Source organism: Nothobranchius furzeri, chromosome 4 (genome assembly GCF_043380555.1).
Source record: "Nothobranchius furzeri strain GRZ-AD chromosome 4, NfurGRZ-RIMD1, whole genome shotgun sequence".
NCBI lineage: Eukaryota > Metazoa > Chordata > Actinopteri > Cyprinodontiformes > Nothobranchiidae > Nothobranchius > Nothobranchius furzeri.
The window spans coordinates 10,937,757-10,962,101 of record NC_091744.1 but is presented as its reverse complement, the minus strand read 5'-3'; the positions used below and the strand labels follow the sequence as shown (position 1 = coordinate 10,962,101).

General features: G+C 44.5%; 1 long non-coding RNA gene across 1 annotated transcript; it reads left to right on the top strand.

Annotated features, from left to right (window-relative positions):
* The first annotated feature begins 2,838 nt into the window (after positions 1-2,838).
* LOC139069584 (uncharacterized) lies at positions 2,839-24,103 on the top strand. The gene is made up of 3 exons (XR_011520260.1): positions 2,839-2,959; positions 22,523-22,655; positions 23,954-24,103. It is a non-coding gene; the product is annotated as an uncharacterized lncRNA (long non-coding RNA).
* Positions 24,104-24,345: the final 242 nt, after the last annotated feature.

Here is a 24,345-nt window from a genome sequence, read left to right as displayed (position 1 = left end):
GGACACTATTTTCAACCTATTTGCTGCCATAACCTTATCCCTCTCATTAAAAGCTCTATATATAGTAGCAGATATGCAACCTCACAGGATTTTCTTTCATAAACGTCAGCAGTAAATTAGACAGCAGTCTGCCAACAATGAGCCCTCTAAGCCACTGGAATAAGACACAAAATAGAAAGCAGTAGTGGATTTCTGGCAAGCGTGCTTTTGGCAACCCTTCTTGATTATCACTTTGGGTGGAAGCTCTCATTTTGGTCTCATTTGTAAGACAGAAAGTTACCCCTATTGCTCGGGTAATGATAGATTGTTCTGGCTGAAAGCACATGCCTGGCCTGCTGCTTCTGCTACCTATACCACTGATGTCAGAGCAAATGGATCTCTATTTAAATCCGCAAAGAGTAAAATTGGGGGCTGAGATAGTGATTACTACATGGACACAAGGTCTAATTTGGGTGGTGTTTTAACAGCTTGAAAGCCGTTTACTCCCACCGTTTCCGACATGTGCATTAAAATGAAACAAATAGGCTTCTTGCCAATAAAGGCTGTGCAGGATATGATGCATTCTCCCTCCAATGGAATACATACAATTATACATATCTGGAATATATATCCGGTCTGCCTAATAAATGGTAAAAAGGCTACCTTAGAATTTTAGGGACTCTGAGATATCTCAGACCTAACTCCTTCTAATGCAGTTGTTATTATGGATATCCTTAACTGTAATTTCTATTAAAAAACAAAAATGTTGATGTCTTCATTTGCAATTATGAATGATAATACTAATAATGCAATAAGTACTAGGATACATTAGATTGGATTTTCTGGTTCAGAGTCTGAAAAAAAGCCATAAAACTGAGCTAAATGTCCGGCAGCGACACCAACATTTTTCAGCTCAGCTGTGTTTTTGTGGAGCATACAAGTTACCTTACACTGTTTACTGATCACCTCATGTTATTTTATCATGAGTAAAAATTGTCATTCTGTGACAATCTCAACCTGTTTTCCACACTTCCATCTCACACTTGGACCACTGCAACTTGCCTTTCACCTGTCTGACTGCTACGACTGCTGCCTAAACCTCTCTGAACGGTCTGCAGGTGGTTCAGAATGCTTCTGCTCAGCTTCTGACCAAATTGTCAAAGTACTCCCACATCACCCCACTTCTCCTCCAGCTTCACTGGCTGCCAGTCAACTTCAGGGTTCATTTCAAGATCCTGGTTCTGGTCTATGGGCCCTTATATGGACAAGTACCATCTTACATTGGTGATCTTCTTAGTCCCTACACCCCCAGCAGGTCCCTGAGGTCCAGTGATCAAAGCCTACTGGTTGTGCAGTGCACCAGGCTAAAGACCAAAGGTGACAGATCATTTGCTGCTGTGGCCCCCAGACTCTGGAACTCTCTCCCCCTGAGCCTGAGATCAGTGGACTCAGTGGTCTCCTTTAAAAATCAGCTGAAATCTCACCTGTTCAGGCTGGCTTTTGCATGAACCCTTGCAAAGGGTAAATAGCCTGTATTTGTATAGTGTCTTCTTATACTAATACAACCCCCCAAGGCACTTCACAACAAAATCAGTCATTCATCCATTCACACACTGGTGAAGATGAGCTGCAACTCAACCACAGCTGCCCTGGGGCACTCTGACAGAAGCGAGACTGCCTAATACAGGCGCCACCGGTCCCTCCGACCACCACCAGCAGGAAAGGTGAATTAAGTGTCTTGCCCAAGGACACAACAGGAGCTTTCTCTGGTGGGAGCCAGGATCAAACCTTCAACCTTCCAATTACTGGACAACCCGCTCTACCTCCTGAGCTACTGCCGCCCTTGTTCATGTTTCCTCACAAGCTTCTTTTCAAGCTGCTGCTTTGGTGAATTCTGTATTTTTCAGGCTCCCATGTTAAATTTTTCTATTTGAATTATTTCCTTTCTCATATTATTTTTTTCTTTTTCTCCTGTTTTTATTATGATCTTTTGTAATCATTTCCTTTTGTTGTTGTTATTTGTTGTAATGCACCTTGTGTTTTTTATCTTGGGAAGCGCTGTATAGAAAATCTTTTCTTCTTCTTTTGCATCACAAGACTTGACCTTTACTACAGTTTTGACGCTTCATGTTTGCCCCTCATGAAAGGAAGATAAAAGTTTGCAAACACATGGAAAAAGACAAAACGTGGTGAGAATAGCATAATATTTATAACACAAAGATTCAGTCACATCACCTGTAAACATCCGTCAAACTGTTTCCCATGGATTCAAATGTGATACTGATTTACTGAATGGGCATGTTTTCTTTTGGCTGAACGAGTGGCATAGTCATTACCAATGAGTGCTCTCACCACAGCTGTTCAAACACTAACAAGGACCCACACTTACAGAAAATACAGCCATCTTTTTTGACAGCATGTACAAAAATAAAGACGTTTGTCATACCTCACAGAGTACCTTTCTAGAGAGGCTTCTGAACTCTAACGCTGTGTGAGAATGTTTCCGTCTATGACCCAAACCAAAACAAGCAGCTGTTCACACCAGACCAGCGAACAGCGACGTGGGTCCAGTGATTCAGGCCCTCCTCATAGCGCTTGTTTCATCTGTTGAGGAGGTCCAGAGATCAGAGGCATAATGAAGGGTGGGTGAGGAGAGGAAAGTCTATTACAAGGCCAATGTCAGGGGCCAAAAATAGCGGAGAATGTTTCTTGCTCCCCCTCTCCCTGTGTGACTCAACTAAAGTGCAATAATTAGCATGAATGGGTTTGCCACCATCGTGCCTGGAAGCACGGTGGTGTGTGGTGGTGACAGGGCCCAAAACAAACGCGTCTTACTGAGGGAGCAAGGGGCAAAAGAGAGGGGGGCGTCGAAGGAAAGAGTAAGAGAGCAGGAACACTTGGAGCTGACCTGTATTACCACATCTTTCCAAGGGGCAAAAGGAAGTGAGAAAAGGGGATGAGGAAACCAGAGTGAAAAGAGGTGAGACAAAGAAAATACACAAGACAAATAAAAGTTGCAGGGATGTATATGTGTACCGCAATTTCCTCTTGAGTTTTCCGTTTGTTGTTGAAGGAACTCCCTACTATGTTTCCTCGAGTTTTGCTAGACTTTAGGCTTGCAGAGCTTGGGAAAAACTTGAAACAAATACATGAATATTCATTTTCATAGGAAAAGAATCATGTTACTCTGGTATGGGTCGTGTCGGGAGATCAATTAACACCTTGGAGGGGAGCAACATTTCTCACATCTTCGGAAGTCCTGGTTGCAAAGGGGCTCGCTGGTCTCACCAGTGTGTGTGGACTGCTGATCAGCTGCATTCCCTTTTATATCGCACAAATCTAAATCTTTGGGTACAAACAGGATGAAACACTTTTTTCCTTGCAGAGGCAGACATAGACAAGAAACGTTTGCTAGATAGACTGCATGCACTCCAAGCATTCAGCATGTCTCCTTTAACACTACGGGATGTGTCCAATCCTTCACACCCAGCTGAAGGCTTCTCCCAGTCTCAATCAATAAGTTCTGGCTGTACCATAGTACACGGAGACACACTGTGTACAAAAACGTGCACCTATTCTGAAGAAAGAGTGGCTAATCCATCTTTTTGCACCCTCATTTTCAGACAATTTCAGTTAACAGTAGGTGCTGCATTACTAAACTGAACTCAAACATGAAGGGAATTTGTATTTGGTTGATTATCACTTTAGTAAAAAAAATGCTTCTTGACGATATACCTTACAGTTGTGCCAACAGGTTTACACACCCTGGTGATTTCTTTTATTTTTTGGCCATTTCTCAAAGAATATGACTCATAGTCTGGGATGTTGTGAAGCCACTTATTGTGAAAGAGTAAACTTTTCAGACTTGAGTTATGAGACCAAAATTGAACCTTTTGGCCACATCCATAAACATTGTGTTTGCAAAGGATTCAACAAGGCCTATAAAACATGCACCATTCTTACTGTGAAACATGGAGGTGGTTTGCTGATGTTGTAGCGGTGAGGATTGGCTACATATTTATTAAACGATCAATAAGATGTGACATTCCATATAAAAATGAAATAGAAATCTGATTGATCTTTGAATGTTTGATCAGAAAACTTAAGTTTCTTTGACTTATTCAGGGAACACACATGTCACATTAATTCAGAAAGATTAAAGAATATAGTTTATAAAATGATTTTAATTCTATTTTCTAAACTAAATGATTGTACATGAAAAAGTAGGCATGGAATGATGGTTGTCCAGGTAAAAAATGATGAATGGAATGATGGAATGTGAGCTAGATGTTTTAGCAGAACCTTGTGAGTATCTGAGAGAGAGCTTGTGAAGTCTGGGTGGTAAAATCAGTTTGGCTGTATGGTTTGATAAGCTAAACTTTATTTATAAAAACATCCGACGCAATTTGTGCTGAGTCCACGCACCGTTGTGTGAAGTTCCCCATGCGATCCAGGGGGCCAAGAGGTCGAGATGGACACTGCCGATGGCGTGGACCTCTGGCACTGGAGCTTGTAGGCAGCTCAGAGTATGACCCGTCTAGTCTGGGTTATCTTCAGGTGACGGCAGGAAGCTGTATTGTCTAATTTGCGTTTGAGTCTGTTCGGTGGCTCTTAAAAGAGCCGTTGTGGTGTTGCAGACAGGCTTTGACCCAGGGGTCAAAAGAGAGGATGGTTCCAAATGCTTGCTCACTGGTCAGCCAAACCAGAAAGCAGCGCTGAGGAATCAGGAAGTGACTCCTGTATATTAAATGTTGTTTACAAATTCTAGACAAATCAGAATTTGACACATTTTACAGGGCGTCAACAAAGTCCTCAGAAAGTCACGCCTTCACTCAAATACTCAGAGAGGTTAACTCTTAGTGTGAAGTGAATATGTTCTTACACATATATGTGAAGTGAATGTTAAAACATTAATTCAACAATTATTACAAATTGGGAATTTACTGAGATCAGATTGTTAAATCGACAAACACTGATTTGGTGTAGTTGAAGATCTGAAATGAATCGTTGCAGGAAAAATATTCATTTTAACACATCATTGATTAATGCACACATAATTAAAACACTTTGGATTGAAACCTCTTGTTCATTCAACACATTTGATTATTTCAACCTGTTGTTCAAGTCGTAAAGTCATTTATACTCAAGGAAGATTAACTTCATTCACAGTGAAAGTGCAAAAAGTCTCGTCTTCTGCATGGGCCTTGTCTTCCCGCAAAGATAAAGGGTATTCAGGAAAAGCACTTATTATGGCTCCCTTATTTGGTTGCAAGGTCGTAGGTCCTTGCTTTTCTTGTTTGGAGGCCAGACGGATGTAATGTGTCCCTGGATGTGTGACGCAGTTTGTGTCTGCAAATTAAAAGTGAATTTCTGGTCATTTTTGATGCAAATACGTGGCCTTTGGGTACGTTACAATGTTTTGGGGATGTGTGAGTTACCAACGCACTGGAAACTTGGTCAACACTGATAGCAAGATGAATGCAGTAGGTTATCAAAAGATACTGGAGGAGCATTTGTGCTCATCAGCCTGAAAGCTGTGCATGGGTATTACTTGGATGTTCCAATGATCCAAAACTTTTGGACAAGTGGACCTGCCACTGGCTCCAGCAGACTAAAGTAAAGGTTCTGGAGTGGCCATCTCAGTCTCCTGACCTCAATATCATTGACCCACTGTGGGGAGAGCTCAAAAAATAAATGACTGATACAGATATTTTCTGATATTAAATTTTAATGCCGATACTGGCCGATATTAATGGTAGAATGATAATATCAGACATCCATACCTTGCTTTTTACACACACACACACAAACACACACACACACACACACACACACACACACACACACACACACACACACACACACACACACACACACACACACACACACACACACCGAGTACTGTTTCTACGGTTATAATGTGATGTCTTAGTAGATATTTTATTTAGTAAGTGATGAACTTCATTGTCTTAGTGAATCTACAATTAACTGAACAGGTGAACTAGTAGTAGCACATTCCATGTTGAAGTAAGTTAAATGTTATTATAAGAAGAAGGAGAATGTGCGTGGTTAGCAGCAGTGTGCCAGCCAATGGCTCCTCCATGAGGCCACCACAGCTCAGCAGAACACCAGTGTAGCTTCTCCTGGGGAGAAAAACACTTAAACAATATAATCAACAAACACATAAACCACCCACCCATATCATCAAAAATACCACTGGACCTCCAAACATTTTTCTACCAGCAAGCACACATCACATGTCTCAATTATCACCTTAATCATAAACAACACCCAGAATCAGCATAACAACAGTTGTAGACTGCATTTTTGATGATTCCATATGAATATGAAATATCAACCCGACTGATCTTTGAGTGTTTAACCAGAAGAGTTTAGAATTCTTCTTTGCTTATTCAGGGACCATAAACACAGTTCATATTAATTCAGACAGAGTCAATTATATAGTAAAAAAAAAAAAATTATATTTTTCAAAACTATTTATAATACATGACAAGCTATGAAAAACGATATGTGATGGAGTTTATATGTCGTGATGGAATGTGAGTTGTGGGTGGGGTGGTGTAAAGTGGATGTATATCAGAACCTTTGTGGCCTGAAAGAGATTGTGAATTCTGGGTGTAAAGAATTTTGGTCTGCTATAAACTAGAGAGTTGATTATTAATAAAACAGCATCAGATACAATCTCTTGTGTCTATGAACCCTGATCGGAGACCCCCGTTCAGATCCGGAATGTCAGGAAGTCAAGTGGACCTCAAAGCATTGAAGTTCGTAGAATAACCGCAGCACAACCAGACCGGTCTCGAGTTGTCTCCAGGTCACAACAGGCATGACAACACATTCTCACTCCCAGCACGTCAAAAACAAACGCTTGGTCAGACCCCTGACGCCAAAAGTGCCCTTTTTTATGGCGTTTAAAGCGTGCCACAACCCGTGCACGCGCATTGGGTCCACAGCGCGCGTGTGAACGGGACTCGCGAGCGAAAATATACATGGCAGCGCGTGTGTGAACGGGACTCGCGAGCGGAAATATACATGGCGAGAGGTCATTTGTGCACTGAGAGGGAGCAAACTGTGTCTGTGAGCGCACAAGGATGTGCACAAGTGACAAACCTGCGTGCGCGCGTTGTCAACGAGCACACGGCAGAGGAGAACGTGCGCGCGCGGCAGCCTCTGTGCGCGCTCGGCAGCCTCTCTGCGCGCTCGGTTTCTGACTCCTGCTCGCTCGGCTGTAAGGGCTTTTGGCACTCTGGAGGCGTGGCGTGTGGCAGATCTTCTCTGTCCTCTGATTGGTTAGTTTACCCCGCACTTTACCCTCTATCTATATAAAAAAGTCTGATATTCAGTAGTTGCTGGCATAGCTCAGCTGGGAGAGTGGGTGACTCTCGGCCCGGAGGATCCAGGTTCGAGTTCGGGCAAGGAAAATGCATTAGATGTCATGTTAATATTTCTTAATTTCAGGTGTTTTACAGTTGTGACCGTTCAACTGTCATTAAACGTCCGAATGTTTGCTGGGCAGTGTTTTAAAAAGTGCACATAAGCTAGATGGTTTTAACCATATAAAATTACATTTTTGGTGATACTGGAAAAATACATACTGAAATAAAACTACTGGTTGAAAACTTTATGACTGTGGTTGTACAATATATGACTCACTAATACACTGCAAACTCCCTTAGAGTGGGGCTTCCAGAGAGAGAGAGAGAGAGAGAGAGAGAGAGAGAGAGAAGTTCTTGCCTCATTAATGTATTGTTTATTTTTTTTCAGTATTTAATTGACAAATTATCCTTTCAAATAATTAATTGATGAGTTACATAATTGTCCATTTAGAATTGTTGAATGGACTGAGTCAAGTTTGGTGCACTTTATATATTTCAAAACATGTTTTTTTTAATGATGCATATAAATAATTTAAATGTTAATTTAATGAAATATTTCTATTTTTTCATTACCTCACCCTTGTTTTGACAAAAACGGAACCTTGCTGGATAATATCATGGAGAAACTATTTGTTCACAGTACATGGCTCAGTGAGGATCTGTGTAAAGGAGGAGATGCTCAGAAATCTGTCTGCAGATTGTTACAACCCAGACTGGAAGTGGTGGGCTGTAATAAGAAAGGAGACCAAACAGAGGAGTGGGGGTTCAACAACTGATTTATTTAACAAAAGTAAGGATTTACTAAAGCAAGTTAGTGAACAGAAAATGGCCAGTGAGGACTCTCCACCACACAGGAGAGACCCAGTGAAAGCAGAAAAACAGTAGGCTTTGTAGGCAGCACCACACCCTGAGCCCAGGTGCCTCCAAGGCTGCTTAACGAGCTGCCTACAACAGAAGAAAAACACAATTAAACACAAATGAAAACCCAATGAGACGGTGGGGGCATCACAACACGTTCAGGACTACCCAAACACCAGTAATTCTTGACTGCACTGATCTGCTTTAGTAAATCCTTACTTTGGTTAAATAAATCAGTTGTTGAACCCCCACTCCTCTGTTTGGTCTCCTTTCTTATCACAGCCCACCACTTCCAGTCTGGGTTGTAATAATCTGCAGACAGATTTCTGAGCATCTCCTCCTTTGGTATACAGATCCTCACTGAGCCAAGTACTGTGAACAAATAGTTTCTCCGTGATATTATCCAGCAAGGTCTTGTTTTTGTCAAAACAAGGGTGAGGTAATGAAAAAATAGAAATATTTCAATAAATTAACATTAAAATTATTTATATGCATAATAAAAAAAACATGTTTTGAAATATATAAAGTGCACCAAACTTGACTCAGTCCATTCAACAATTCTAAATGGACAATTATGTAACTCATCAATTAATTATTTGAAAAGATAATTTGTCAATTAAATGCTGAAAAAAATAAACAATACATTAATGAGGCAAGAACTTTTTAAACTTGAACATACCTACACCCACAAGTCTATTTTTACCTGGTTTAAACCATCTAGCTTATGTGCACTTTTTAAAACACTGCCCAGCAAACATTCGGACATTTAATGACAGTTGAACGGTCACAACTGTAAAATAATATCACAGGAATTAGGAAAGAATAATATGACATCAACTCTATGTTACTTAGCCGGACTCGAACCTGGATCCTCCAGAGTGAGAGTCACCCGCTCTCCCAGCTGAGCTATGCCAGCAACTGCTGAATATCAGATTTTTTTATATAGATAGCTAGAGAGTAAAGTGCGGGGTAAACTAACCAATCAGAGGATAGGGAAGATCTGCCACAGGCCACGCCTCCAGAGTGCCAAAACTCCTCACAGCCGAGCGAGCGGAATTAGGAACCGAGCGCGCAGAGGCTGCCGAGCGCGCAGAGAGGCTGCCGCGCGCGCACGTTTTCCTCTGCCGTGTGCTCGTTGGCAACGCGCGCACGCAGGTTTGTCACTTGTGCACATCCTTGTGCGCTCATTGACACAGTTTGCTCCCTCTCAGTGCACAAATGACCTCTCGCCATGTATATTTTCGCTCGCGAGTCCCGTTCACGCACGCGCTGCCATGTATATTTTCGCTCACGAGTCCCGTTCACACGCGCGCTGTGGACCCAATGCGCGTGCACGGGTTGTGACACAGGTCTGACGCGATACTTTTTCATCATTTATGTGCAAAAAGGGGTTTTTCCCTTTTTTCTGACTGCAGATCCCAATGCAGCGTAAAACTGATGCGATGGGATGTCCGCAGCCTTATCCTTATCCTCTTGTTATTTAACCTTCCCCTCACCCCTATTCTAACCTTAACCATCTTGCTAGCGAACACGTTAGTGATGTGTTGGTCGCTCTAAAAGCCGGCTCTATGAAGTGAACGGCGGGAGCCACCTTGTCATTGGTCGGGTTGGGACCGAGGCAACGTGAGGGAGAGGTTTCAACTACCACGGTGGAGGTTAAAAGTAGAGGGTACTTGTAACCTACCCCTCACCAGACGGCATGTTCTAACGTTCACCTTGGGCGGCAAATACAAAAATTCACGGTCAGAATGCATGGGAAACAAACGCTTGATCACAGTGAGAGTAACGTTTTAGGTAGCAAGAGAGTCAAGGTTAGGATGAGGGTGAGGGGAAGGTTATGAATAGTAAAATGTTAAGGTTTAGGTTTGGTTAAATGAGCTGGTTCAGTGCCGCATCAGCGGACATCCCATCGCGTCAGTTTTACGCTGCATTGGGATCTGCAGTCAGAAAAGGGAAAAATCCATTGTCTCACATAAGTGACGATAAAGGGCACTTTTTGTTTCAAGGTTCTGACGCAGAGGGTGGCTGACCAAGCATTTGTTTTTGATGCGCTGGGAGTGAAAATGTGTTGGACATGAAGGTTTTTGCGTCTAATATGGATGGACTCTTAAGGAGTCGTACGGCTGTGTCAGCTGGCAATGTAAACAGGTTGGACTGTCTGTCTGTTATGGAAATTTCATATTTCATTACTTTAGTCCTATTAACAGATCTATTAACTGAATGTCCTGAAAGCATTCGCACACGCACGCACACACACACACACACACACACACACACACACACACACACACACACACACACACACACACACGCACACACATTCTTGTCCTCTCACACACACACACACACACACTCACTCACTCTCTCCCACACATTATCCACTCCCATTCCTCTCTTATCCCTCTGTTTGAATAAACTCTGTGATCAGATGTTCGGGGCATTTTGCCTCGTGCATGTGTCACAGTTATAACTAGCTGACTTGTCTGCTCATTGTCTCCTTTTCTCTTCACTACAGGAAATGGTTTGTTGATAAACATATTGATAAAATCCATGAAATAATTTGATCCTTCGAGCCGGGGTCCCGTCACCTCGCGGCGCCAAGAACCGACGCCGGAGGACTGTCGACAACCTAAATCTCCTCCAGTGCTGAGTTTTGCTGTGGCGTCAGTGTGAGGGTCTTGACGTCACTGGGAGGAAATGCGGATCCACAAACTACTCAAGACCTGAGTGGAGAGATTTGGTGAGACAAGATTGTTGTTTGTTCGAAAATCCTAGGTGATCAGAAATAAATTGGTTTAGTCCACGGTGAAAGGATGTTGAACAGATTCCTGGAATGCTGTATCGGTATGGTTACATGAGTGCACTAGAGCGGCGGAGAAAAAGATAAATAGATTCCGGGAATGCTGTATTGGCTTGGTTTTGTGCATTTTAGCTGAAAGTAGAAATGTAATTCTGGTGTTGATAAGTAGACGGGTGTGGTAACTATGAGTTTTCAAATTGGTGTCGTCTACCATAAATAAGACGAGTTTTGACGGATTCCCTGAATGCTGTCTGAGTTTGGCTTGGTTTTTGAGAGCTTTAGCTGGAGAAATAGAAACATGCTCTAGTTTTCTGTTGTTGTTTGTTTGTCTTAAATGTTGTCTTCTTTAATTGTTGATTGAATGATTGAGAGTGCCTGGACTTGCCTTATTCTTGTAGAAAGAAGGATATTGCAAATCATTTAAACATCTGTCTGACGTATCAGTGGTCAGATTTTTAAACAGGTTGGCGGACACGCCATAAATCTGATCTCGCTGTGTTAGAATACAGTTGAAGGGCAGATCCGTAAGCCTAAATCTGATCTTATACCAAAGAAAGACGGTGTAAAATAAATGGGAAATAAAGCCTCACAAACACCTTTGAGGAATGATGGTGCATTTATGAAAGGAAACATCTAGGAAATCGTCTCGTCTCGTCTCGTCTCGTCTTCCTCCGCTTATCCGGGTCTGGGTCGCGGGGGCAGCATCCCAACTAGGGAGCTCCCGGCCGTCCTCTCCCCGGCCTTGTCCACCAGCTCCTCCCGCAGGACCCCAAGGCTTTCCCGGACCAGATTGGAGATGTAACCTCTCCAACGTGTCCTGGGTCGACCCGGGGGCCTTCTGCCGGCAGGACATGCCCGAAACACCTCCCCGGGGAGGCGTCCAGGAGGCATCCTGACCAGATGCCCAAACCACCTCAACTGGCTCCTTTCGATCCGGAGGAGCAGCGGTTCTACTCCGAGTCCCTCCCGAATGTCCGAGCTCCTCACCCTATCTCTAAGGCTGAGCCCGGCCACCCTACGGAGGAAACTCATTTCGGCCGCTTGTATCCGCGATCTCGTTCTTTCGGTCATTACCCAAAGCTCATGACCATAGGTGAGGATTGGGACGTAGATCGACCGGTAAATCGAGAGCCTGGCTTTCTGGCTCAGCTCCCTCTTCACCATGACAGATCGGCTCAGCGTCCGCATCACTGCAGACGCCGAACCAATCCGCCTGTCGATCTCCCGATCCCTCCTACCCTCACTCGTGAACAAGACCCCGAGATACTTAAACTCCTCCACTTGAGGTAGGACCTCTCCCCCGACCCGGAGGTGGCAAGCCACCCTTTTCCGGTCGAGAACCATGGTCTCAGATTTGGAGGTGCTGATCCTCATCCCAGCCGCTTCACATTCGGCCGCGAACCTACCCAGCAAGAGCTGAAGGTCAGAGCTGGATGAAGCTAGGAGGACCACATCATCCGCAAAAAGCAGAGACGAGATTCTCCTGCCACCAAACTAGACACACTCCACACCACGGCTGCGTCTAGAAATTCTGTCCATAAAAGTGATGAACAGAACCGGTGACAAAGGGCAGCCCTGGCGGAGTCCAACCCTCACTGGGAACAGGTCCGACTTACTACCGGCTATGCGGACCAAACTCACGCTCCTCTGGTAAAGGGACTGAATGGCCCTTAACAGAAAGCCACCCACCCCATACTCCTGGAGCGTCCCCCACAGGGTGCCCCTGGGGACACGGTCATAAGCCTTCTCCAAATCCACAAAGCACATGTGGATTGGTTGGGCAAACTCCCATGCCCCCTCCATCACCCTTGCAAGGGTATAGAGCTGGTCCACAGTTCCACGGCCAGGACGAAAACCACATTGCTCCTCCTCTATCTGAGATTCAACTATCGATCGGACCGTCCTCTCCAGTACCTTGGAGTAGACTTTTCCAGGGAGGCTGAGGAGTGTGATCCCCCTATAGTTAGAACACACCCTCAGGTCACCCTTCTTAAAGATGGGGACCACCACCCCGGTCTGCCACTCCCTAGGAACTGCCCCCGATGACCACGCAATGTTGTAGAGATGTGTCAACCATGACAGCCCTACAACATCCATAGCCTTGAGATACCCAGGACGAACCTCATCCGCCCCCGGGGCTCCGCCGCTGTGTAGTTGTTTGACTACCTCAGCAACTTCTGCCCCCGAGATCGGACAGTCCATCCCCAGGCCTCCCAGCTCTGGTTCCTCCTCGGAATGCGCATTGGTGGGATTGAGGAGCTCCTCAAAGTATTCCTTCCACCGTCCGACTATAGCCTCGGTTGACGTCAGCAGATCCCCATCCCCACTGTAAACAGTGTGAGCGAGTTGCTGCCTTCCTCTCCTGAGGCGCCGGACAGTTTGCCAGAACCTCTTTGGAGCCGATCGATAGTCTTTCTCCATGGCCTCACCAAACTCCTCCCACGCCCGAGATTTTGCCTCGGCAACTGCCACTTCTGCACCCCGCTTGGCTATCCGGTACCTGTCTGCTGCCTCCGGAGACCCACAGACCAGCCACGCCCTGTAGGCCTCCTTCTTCAGCCTGACGGCTCCCCGAACCTCTGGTGTCCACCAGCGGGTACGGGGGTTGCCACCACGACTGGCACCGGCCACCTTACGACCACAGCTAGCAACAGCCGCCTCGACAATCGCAGAGTGGAACAAGGCCCACTCGGACTCAATGTCCCCCACTGCTCTCGGGACGTGGTCAAAGCTCTGCCGGAGGTGGGAGTTGAAGACCGTCTTGACAGGTTCTTCTGCCAGGCGTTCCCAGCAGACCCTCACTATGCGTTTGGGTCTGCCAGGTCTACGCGGCATGTTCCCTTGCCATCTGATCCAACTCACCACCAGGTGGTGATCAGTTGACAGCTCCGCCCCTCTCTTCACTCGGGTGTCCAAAACATACGGCCGCAGGTCAGATGATACGACTACAAAATCTATCATCGACCTGTGACCTAGGCTGCCCTGGTACCAAGTGTACCGGTGGGCATCCTTATGTTCGAACATGGTGTTCGTTATGGCCAAACTGCGGCTTGCACAGAAGTCCAATAACAAAACACCGCTCGAGTTCAGATTAGGTGGGCCGTTCCTCCCAATCACACCCCTCCAGGTCAAGCTGTCATTGCCCACATGAGCATTGAAGTCCCCCAGCAGGACAATGGAGTCCCCTGATGGAGCACTATCTAGCACTCGTCCCAGGGACTCCAAAAAGGGTGGGTACTCTGAACTGATATTTGGCCCATAAGCACAAACAACAGTCAGGACCCGTTCCCCGACCCGAAGGCGCAAGGAAGCTACCCTCTTGTCCCCCGGGGTAAACCCCAACACACAGGCAGAGAGTCTCGGGGCTAACAAAAAGCCAACCCCAGCCCTCCGCCTCTCACCCGGAGCAACTCCAGCAAAGTAGAGTGTCCAACCCCTCTCCAGGTCTCGGGTTCCAGAGCCAATGCAATGTGTCGAGGTGAGTCCGACTATATCTAGCCGGTACCGCTCAACCTCTTCCACAAGCTCCGGCTCCTTCCCCGCCAGCGAGGTGACGTTCCATGTCCCAAAAACTAGTTTTCTTGTCCGGGGATTGGACCGCCAAGGCTCCCGCCTTGGTCTGCCACCCGATTCGCATTGCACCGGACCCTTCATGTTCCTCCTGCGGGTGGTGGGTCCACAGTTGGACGAGCCCATGTATCCGGTTCGGGCTGGGCCCGGCCGGGCCCCATGGGCGAAAGCCCGGCCACCAGGCGCTCGCTCACGGGCCCCAACCCCAGGCCTGGCTCCAGGGTGGGACCCCGGTAACCCTCCGGGCCGGGTACTCCGACTCTTCGTTTTAACCGCCATGAAAGATCCTTCGAACCGTTCTTTGTCTCACCCTTCACCTAAGACCAATTTGTCATGGGAGACCCTACCAGGGGCACTAAGTGCCCCAGACAACATAGCTCCTAGGATCATTAGGGCACTCAAACTCCTCCACCACGATAAGGTGACGGTTCAAGGAGGAGACATCTAGGAAATGAGGAAATGATCAGGAGATGGATCAAAGAACATGATTTTTCTGGTAATTTGATAACAATTGACGTGTTACATTTGCAATGTAATTTGAAAGTCGAGATTGTGAAGGAGAGAAATGAAAACAGCTGCTGTGCTCTATCTGAGCCACCAAGGTCGAATCAATTGAGGCCTGAGGCTACATAACTAGAGCATAAAGATGAAAAATTTAACTTGTTGCTGCAAAATGGTCACTACAATGGACAGGTTCTTAAAAAAAATTAAATCTTTGTTTCTGACGTTTAAAATCAAGACAAGTGAGTTCAGTGGTTGACAATCGCACCCGGGTGGAGATAATCTGGTGGGCAGTACCTGTTGAATTCAAAAACTGCATTTTGAACACTCAAAAAAATATCAGCTGTCATGAACTGAATCTCCTGGTGTCTGTCAAATGAAGGAACTTGCTCAGATCTCCAATTAGCGGACACTGTGATCAGAACAAGGGGAGAAACTGTCTGGAAGTCAAATTAAAATGAGACAGCAGATTAAAGCTGTTGTAGGGAATTTTCATTTAAATTTTTTTTATTGCTTTAATTCTTCATGTATTCCCAGATTGGGAACTTTGAAATGCTTTGACACAGAATTTCATGCTCCTCTGTGTCTGGGTTAAACAGCAAGGTCGTATCAGAAATACGTACACATCCTAACAGACCTTGGTCTAAAGTAAGCATGTTTCGGGACCGGTTGAGATTAGGCTAATGTTGACACAGCTGTTCAACCTTGTACACTTTAGAATCTGGAGAAATAAAGTTACGTAGTTTCTGACTGAAACATTTAATACTGGTAAAATTTAAACCAATAAATGAATAGACTTATTGCGGAACACATCAAATAGTAAATTTTTGTCAATGAACAAATATTTGATTTATTGATGGGCATACTGTATGATCTTGACTACATTTCATAGCTCGGATTCCAGAAAACATGATAAAGTCTAAAAAAATCTTTGTTACACACCTACATTTATTTTATAAATGGGATTTAGATTATGAATGATCATTTGGCTTTAATGAGTGATTTGGCCATTTCTTAGTATCATTTTTGCACTTTAAATGTTGAAGATTCAGTTGGTTTTTTTTCCCCTGTGACTGAGTGCCAAAACCTCACGGTTTCCTTATCTTGGCCCAAATAACGGATAGGCTGCGCTGACCTATCCACGCACACAGAGTGTGGACTGACCCCTTCTTTCCACCGGAGCCGTCAGCAGCACGTTACTGCAGCAGCACGTTACTGCAGCAGCACGTCATAGCTGCTGATAGGAACCGTTGTGGTCAACAGAACCTTTTCCACCGGAGCTGTCAGCAGCACGTTACTGCAGCAGCACGTTACTGCAGCAGCACGTTACTGCAGCAGCACGTTACTGCAGCAGCACATTACTGCAGCAGCACATTACTGCAGCAGCACGTTACTGCAGCAGCACATTACTGCAGCAGCACGTTACTGCAGCAGCACGTTACTGCAGCAGCACATTACTGCAGCAGCACGTTACTGCAGCAGCACGTTACTGCAGCAGCACGTTACTGCAGCAGCACGTTACTGCAGCAGCGCGTTACTGCAGCAGCACGTTACTGCAGCAGCACGTTACTGCAGCAGCACATTACTGCAGCAGCACGTTACTGCAGCAGCACATTACTGCAGCAGCACATTACTGCAGCAGCACGTTACTGCAGCAGCGCGTTACTGCAGCAGCACGTTACTGCAGCAGCACGTTACTGCAGCAGCACGTTACTGCAGCAGCACATTACTGCAGCAGCACATTACTGCAGCAGCACGTTACTGCAGCAGCACATTACTGCAGCAGCGCGTTACTGCAGCAGCGCGTTACTGCAGCAGCACGTTACTGCAGCAGCACGTTACTGCAGCAGCACATTACTGCAGCAGCACATTAGTGCAGCAGCACGTTACTGCAGCAGCACGTTACTGCAGCAGCACATTACTGCAGCAGCACATTAGTGCAGCAGCACGTTACTGCAGCAGCGCGTTACTGCAGCAGCACGTTACTGCAGCAGCACATTACTGCAGCAGCACGTTACTGCAGCAGCGCGTTACTGCAGCAGCACGTTACTGCAGCAGCACGTTACTGCAGCAGCACATTACTGCAGCAGCACATTAGTGCAGCAGCACGTTACTGCAGCAGCACGTTACTGCAGCAGCACATTACTGCAGCAGCACATTAGTGCAGCAGCACGTTACTGCAGCAGCGCGTTACTGCAGCAGCACGTTACTGCAGCAGCACGTTACTGCAGCAGCACGTTACTGCAGCAGCACATTACTGCAGCAGCGCGTTACTGCAGCAGCACGTTACTGCAGCAGCACGTCATAGGTGCTGATAGGAACCGTTGTGGTCAACAGAACCTTTTCCACCGGAGTCGTCAGCAGCGCGAGTTGGCCGCGTCTCAGGAGCAGCATGTCGCGGCCCTCACACGCCGGTTCTATTTTCTACGCTCGACGCCTCTGAAACGGGTCAAGTTCGACATTTTTGGGGAAGGAAAGACAGGAAATCGGACGCGGAAAAGGAACGAAGCTCATGAGATTTTCAGAATAAAGAAACGCACTGCCTTCCGTTTGCTTTACTTTAAAAAAAAGTTACTAACTGTGCGGCCCCGTGAGAAGTTGTCACCTAGCTAACGGTCTCCTTTGTTTTTCAGGTCCGTATTGGCGATTATAAAACGGACAGAACATAAAACACAAACCTTTTGGAGCCGTGTTGTAGTTTTCTCCTGCTTGCTGCTGTGTTTACTGACGAAGTCACTCGTGTGACTTCGTGCTCTGTCGGTGACAGCTGCTCCCCTGCTGCTTCGCGTCTCGTGGGAAGGGCCAAGCAGCAGCTTAGGCGAGCAAGACGTGCTGCTGACGGCTCCTCTGGAAAGAAGGGGTGACATTTCTCCGAGTAAGATAATTAGGTGATCACTCTTGATAATCTGCTAACCATCTGACGCTTGTGCATCTGTTGAATACCAATAAAACTTGATTATGAGAGTGAACAAAAATAATATTAAGCAGAGTGTAACCCCTGTTAGGAGAATTGAAATGTCAAATTTAGGAGTGACGATAAATGTTTTGTTTTTTGATTCTAAATTACCTTATCATTAGGACATAAGGGATAATGTACGATGTCCTACACTTTCAAAAGTACTGATTGTGCCTTTTTAAATTATCATCTATAAGTGACCTGGTTTGCTCCCTCGAGCAAATTCTTAAATACTATCATTAATCAATATCATTAGAGATTATTTAGTATCATCAGAAACATTATCTATTGAAGACAGATGGATTTCTAGGTTACCATGGTGTTTTCTTTTCCATTATGTTATCACATGACATTAGCATCTTAGAGGTCAAAGGCTATTACTCAAACCATGGGTCAAGTCCATTTATAACCTTGAAACTTTCCTTACAAATGAGTCTTCTAAACAAATCTCCCTATTTATGAATGAAGTTACCTAAACCATGATTTAGTGCTCATGACCAGTAACGTTGATTTATGATCAGTTACTTCTATATGAAGATGCTAAATTAACTGCATAGTTGAAGAATCTAGTTCTTAAAAGTTATGAAGAGTATAGAAGTTTTGTAAATACCTTTACCTTGTGTTAGCCAACCTATCTCGTTTCTCAATTAACTGTTTGTGTAATTAATATTGAACTCCATCCTAGTTGGTTAATGAATATGACTTCTACAGAAAGCAGAAGATCCATATTTCGCACTCCTAGCTTTCAGAGCAACCCCATTGGCTAATGGGTACAGCCCGGTGCAGCCCAATGCTACCGATTCTCTGTACCAACAGAGGGCGCCCTGCCCACATTTAATCTGCACCTTGCACCTCTGACGCCACAGGCAGCTGATCCAGATTTGGTCAGGACTGGGTCTGGCAGGATTGTCATCAAACCACAGAGACTGAACTTATAAAAAGAACAAGAGTTTAATGTAGAGAAAACGTTAAAGATAAATAGTTTGTGTTTCCCTAATGATAAGAAATGTTCTCTTAATTTTGTCTTGTTCTTGAAGAAGGGGGGATGTGGTGGGTTCAATGTATTGTAACCGGTTTTATTGTGAAAGGGTTCAACCCGGAAGGGGTTTCGGGAACAAACGGAAAATGATTAAAGCTGGATGCTAAGAAGCTCTACAACATGTCGACGGAATCCTTACGCACGAACACACGACAGTTTCGGTGCAGGGTCTCTGCCTAGGCCTTGTAATGTGAACTTCTGTTTTGGTGAAAAAAGCATTCAATAGTGCAAACATTTTGTGTAAAGCTGGGCATTTGCTATGGTATGAGATGCTTTAAGCCATTACTCTTACATAGTTTGCTTTATAATAAGTTCTGTGGGAGGGATTGCTGGGGATCAAAGGCATGAAAGCAGATATGAGTTTTTGCTCTTGGCTAGTCTGCAAGGTGGGGAGGCGGGGTTGTCATACCAGACATAGTGAGCACATATATTTCCTAGTGCCTTGGGCGTCTGCTTAGCCACTGCTGGGTGGAATCATTACTCACTGTAAGCCCTGTGCCCGACGGAGGAGCTTGTGTCACACACACTGTGTACTGACCGCTGTGTAATCTCTTCTGGGGTAGTGGAATGAGCTTGTAATGATGACTGGTTTGATATGGTTTCACTCTTTGACACACATGCGGAGACACTCAGGAGACATTCATGCAGACACAGACAAAAACCTGCTGTGATGTAAGTGATACCACCTCACATGAGCTTCTGTCTATGGGAGGGTGGATGAAGTCAAGAGTGTTCTTTTTTTTCCTTCAGGATTTTAAATCAGAACAGGGGTGAAATGAAGTCTCTTTGCTGTGTTTCTGATAGAACCATTGGATAGAACAAACTGAACATCTTTGGTGTGTTCTTGCTGTGTTGAAATTCTAATTCCATGTTTTAGTTCTTTTTAAAACACAGAAAGGTTTTATTTACCTGCAACGTTTCGTTTGCGGCTGCAAACTTTGTCAGGCTGACGCTGATGGTGGCGCGTCACTTCCTTCTCCGTTTATCCGCGGGGCAGCAGAGGACATTGTCGCCCTCTACTGCCCGCTATCCCCTCTCCAATTATGCAGTCCCATGCGCGATCCAACATGTAAACTCCATTGTCCCTGATCATGGTCCTACATCCATGTCTCCTTATCTCGATAGCTTCTTTTATCCATCTTTTGTATTTTTGTTGTTCGGTGTTTATGATCCTTGTGTTGTCCCAGTCCATTACATGGTTTTCTCTTGTGCAGTGATCTGTTACGGCTGACTTCTTTATTGTGCTTTCTGCTTCTTCTTTTGCTGCTCTTGTGTGTTTTCGACTTGCCTCTTTCTCGCTCTCCTTTCTATGTTCTATTGTTCAAGTGTTGAGTTGGCGTCCGGTTTCTCCTATGTATGTTTTATTGCAGAGTTTGCATGGGATTTCTTAAATAACTCCACATTTAAGTCCAGCTGGTGTCTTGTCTTTTGGGTGTACTAGTCTGTTTCTTGCTGTTGTGTATGGTTTTGTTGGTGTGTTTATGTTGGGTTTTTTCATTGTTGCTCTTATTTTTTCTGTTATGTCTTTGATGTATGGTAGGGTTATCACTGGTTTTGGTTCTTGTCGTTTTGGGTTGCTGGTTCTTTGCTTTGGTTGTTTTTTTTTCTTTCTGTTGTTGTTTGTTGTTTTCCTTTGTTTATTGCCCATGTCGGGTATCCGCAGGTTTTTAAAGCGTGTTGTATGTGTTTGTCCTCTTGTTTACGGTCTCTTTCTTCTGTTACCATGTTTGCTCTGTGATATAATGACATTACTGACATTTTGTGTTTGCAGCCGCAAACGAAATGTTGCAGGTAAATAAAACCTTTCTGTGTTTTAAAAAGAACTAAAAGATGGAATTAGAACAAGCTGAAGATTCCAGGGGAAAAAAACTCTTTTCTTATCTTCTGTTGAAACTGTTCCTCAAAAAATGATTTCACAGGCATCAGTAAGGCAGGAGGTCATGGTGTAAATGCACTACATGTTTAAAATAAACTGTGTGAACTCTCTCATACAGTGGGTGACCAAGCTGATGAACTAGAGAACAGTCAAGAAGGTCTTTCAGTAACACAGTGTCACAATGCCCCGTAAAATTAGTAATCTGCAATGTGTAAAGTCGGGATCCTCAACTTCATTTGTTCAACGGTCGGAGTTTGTCCAGCAGACACCATCAGGGCCAGATGCTCTTCTAAAAAAGTTCAAGTATTATTGTATCTTAATTTATTAATATTTAAATCAGCTTTGTTTTCTATCTAAACTGTTTTGACTTTAGTTTTAATGTGTTTGGAGAAAATAAACAATAATTGATATTTGGAACATGAATTTTGATGCTAAACTTCAAAGTCCCCCAATTAGTGGGCGTTCATGTCATGCCCCTGCTCCAGCCAAGCCCCGTTTCCCCAGCAACCACAACCAGCTCACCATCAACCTCATCCAAACCACCTGCCTCACATTAACTCCTCATCAGCTCCATCTGCAACGCTCCCTATAAAACACCAGGACCAACACCAAGCCAGCGCCAGATTATTGAAAGCATTTGCCAGTAGATTCTCCAGCACTCTTGACCCTCTGCTCTTGCATCTCGACCCTGTTCTGGACCTTTGGATTACCCCTTTGCCTACACCCTGCCTGGATTATCTCGTGCATCTGATTATCTAGATTTCTGACCTCGGAGCTGGATCCTGGACTCTGCCTCTTGCTTGCCCCTTTTTGGAACTATTCTGATCTCCCCAGCTCTGACCCCTGCTCTCCTCCTGACCAAGCCTCTGCAACAGCCTTTCCTTCAGACTGGTAACATTCCTCTGCGTGTTCCACAATAAAAACTTTAAAGCACCTTACTGTGTCTCAGTTGTCTTCACGGGTCTCTGCACTCTGGTCATTACAGATCGAGCCCAAAGGGGGGCTGGGTGGAAAGGTGTAAACTGATGTAAAGCAATAAGTGTACAGTAGCAACATTTGACTGATTCTGTGGTGGTTTGGATTTCTACAGCATTTCACCAGTTTTTTTGCTGCACTGACCCCATTTTTGGAAACATGCTAGAATAACCAAACATAACTTGTCCAGACAGAATCAAGCTGGTCAAGCAGCGAATAAAAAAGGCTTGTCCGATCAAATCCAAAAGGGTTCCTCCATAGCTGATTCATGCTTTTTATAAAAGCCAACAGTTAAAGTCTGTATTTTTAAATATTAATGTTGTGTTATCTGGAAAAGGCTGATCTACCAGTTAGGTGGGTCAGAACAGAAGAGCTACAACATTTAAAAGCTTTGTAGCACGCAGAAGATGTGGGACGCTTTATTTTTTTAATTGAGCTGAAATTTAAATGAGATATATGACTTAAAATGTAAAAGTTCCATGTACAAAACATGTTTATGGAGTTCTCAACTATCATGGCTGTGCAATTCATGATATTAATGGTACAATTTAGAACAAGTGTTCTGTTTCAGGGCTCTGTCACCCTAATGCTACAAGCTGGAGCTGGCCACTCCCACTCATCTCCATCCAGGCTGTTATAAGCTGAGAAGCTCCAATATGCAGGAGGGCCTCAAACACAGCCATCACTCCTCCAGCCAAGAAAAGGTGAGATTAAAGTCCCATTAGTCGTTATACACTGGTGAAATTTGTTTTCTGCATTTGACCCATTCCCTGGGGGAGCGGTGAGCTGCAGACACTGCCATGCTCGGAACTAGTCTGTGATTTAACACCCCCCCACCCCCAAAACTCTTTAATGCTGAGTGTCAAGCAGCGAGGCATTGGGTTCCATTTGTCTTTGGACCATGGATTTGAACCCACGATCTCTCAGTTTCAGGGTGGACACATACCTTTAGGCCATTGAGCTGAGAGGAGGTTTCATGATAATTTTCCAGATTGTGATGTCACAGTTGGACTTTTTGAAACCGCTCATTGTAGGCACACAACTAAAGCCAAGTACTGACAGAAAACAGACTGTTTTTCCGCATTTGGAGTGTTTATGGAAACCAGCATGGCAGCACAAAAGGATGCAAAAAGTGAGTTTTGATTTATATACGCGCTTTAAAAGAATACCTGAAAATTATTGAGTGAAATCACACAAATGTCAGGTACTACTGGGGTACTCAGTGGCAGCACAAACAAAATGAAATTCAATTCAAGTTTATTTATATAGCGCCAAATCACAATGAGTCGTCTCAAGGCACTTAACATAATAAACATTCCAATACAGGTCAGTTCATTAAACCAATCAGAAAAAAGTTTCCTATATAAGGAACCCAGCAAATTGCACTTTACAGCAATCCTCATACTAAGCAAGCATGCAGCGACAGTGGAGAGGAAAACTCCCTTTTAACAGGAAGAAACCTCCAGGATCCTGGCTCAGTATAAGCAGCCATCCACCACGACTCACTGGGGATCAAGAAGACAGAACACACACACACACACGTAATGTTTCTTTGGTTACATTGTGATTTCTTAGTAAATATTCTATTTGGTGAGAGATAAACTTTATTGTATTTATCCTAGTGAATCTATAATTAAATGGGTAAACTAGTAGTAGCACATTCGATGTCAAGGAATATACAGTGTTACTATCAGGAGAAAGAGAATGTTTAAGTGGTTAGCAGCAGTGTGCTAGACGATAGCCCCCTCCATGAGGCCACCACAGCTCAGCAGAACATCATTGTAGCTTCTTCTGGGAGAAAAACACTTAGAGAAAAAATAAAGTTAACAGCTGAAATTGCAGGAAATAATACAGTTAAAGAGCAGATTGTAGAAGAAATATAACTAAACCGTGAATAATTTAAACTCTAAATATAAATTGTGATTCAGCAAGATGGACTAATTTATCTTGAAATAGGAAGAAGCATGGTACAGTTAGACCTGTGATTTTGTTTCTTAATCAGAAATGTTCACAAATCCCTGTGAATGACATCGTCTTGTTCTGAGGAGCTGAAGCAAAACACACAGAGAAAGGCAGCACTGAGCGTGGCGTCCAGATCCAAGTCCTCAGCGGTTGCTGTCCCGAGCCAGCAGACCTGTGCAACAGCAGACAGGTACTAGTACCAACTCCACCTCCACCCCCTCTTGTTATTTCTACCTTTCTGAAAGCTTTGTTACATCATTACCAGTGTCTACATTTCTCCTACTGGCAGCAGGACAGAAACAGGGGGTTAGAGTTAAGGACAGAGGCAGAAAATATCAGAATGCGTGTAAAAGAAAAACACTCCTACAGAGGAATCACTTGGGATTTATTGGAAGGCACTCTTCGCAAGTTCAAAAACATTTGCAACATGCG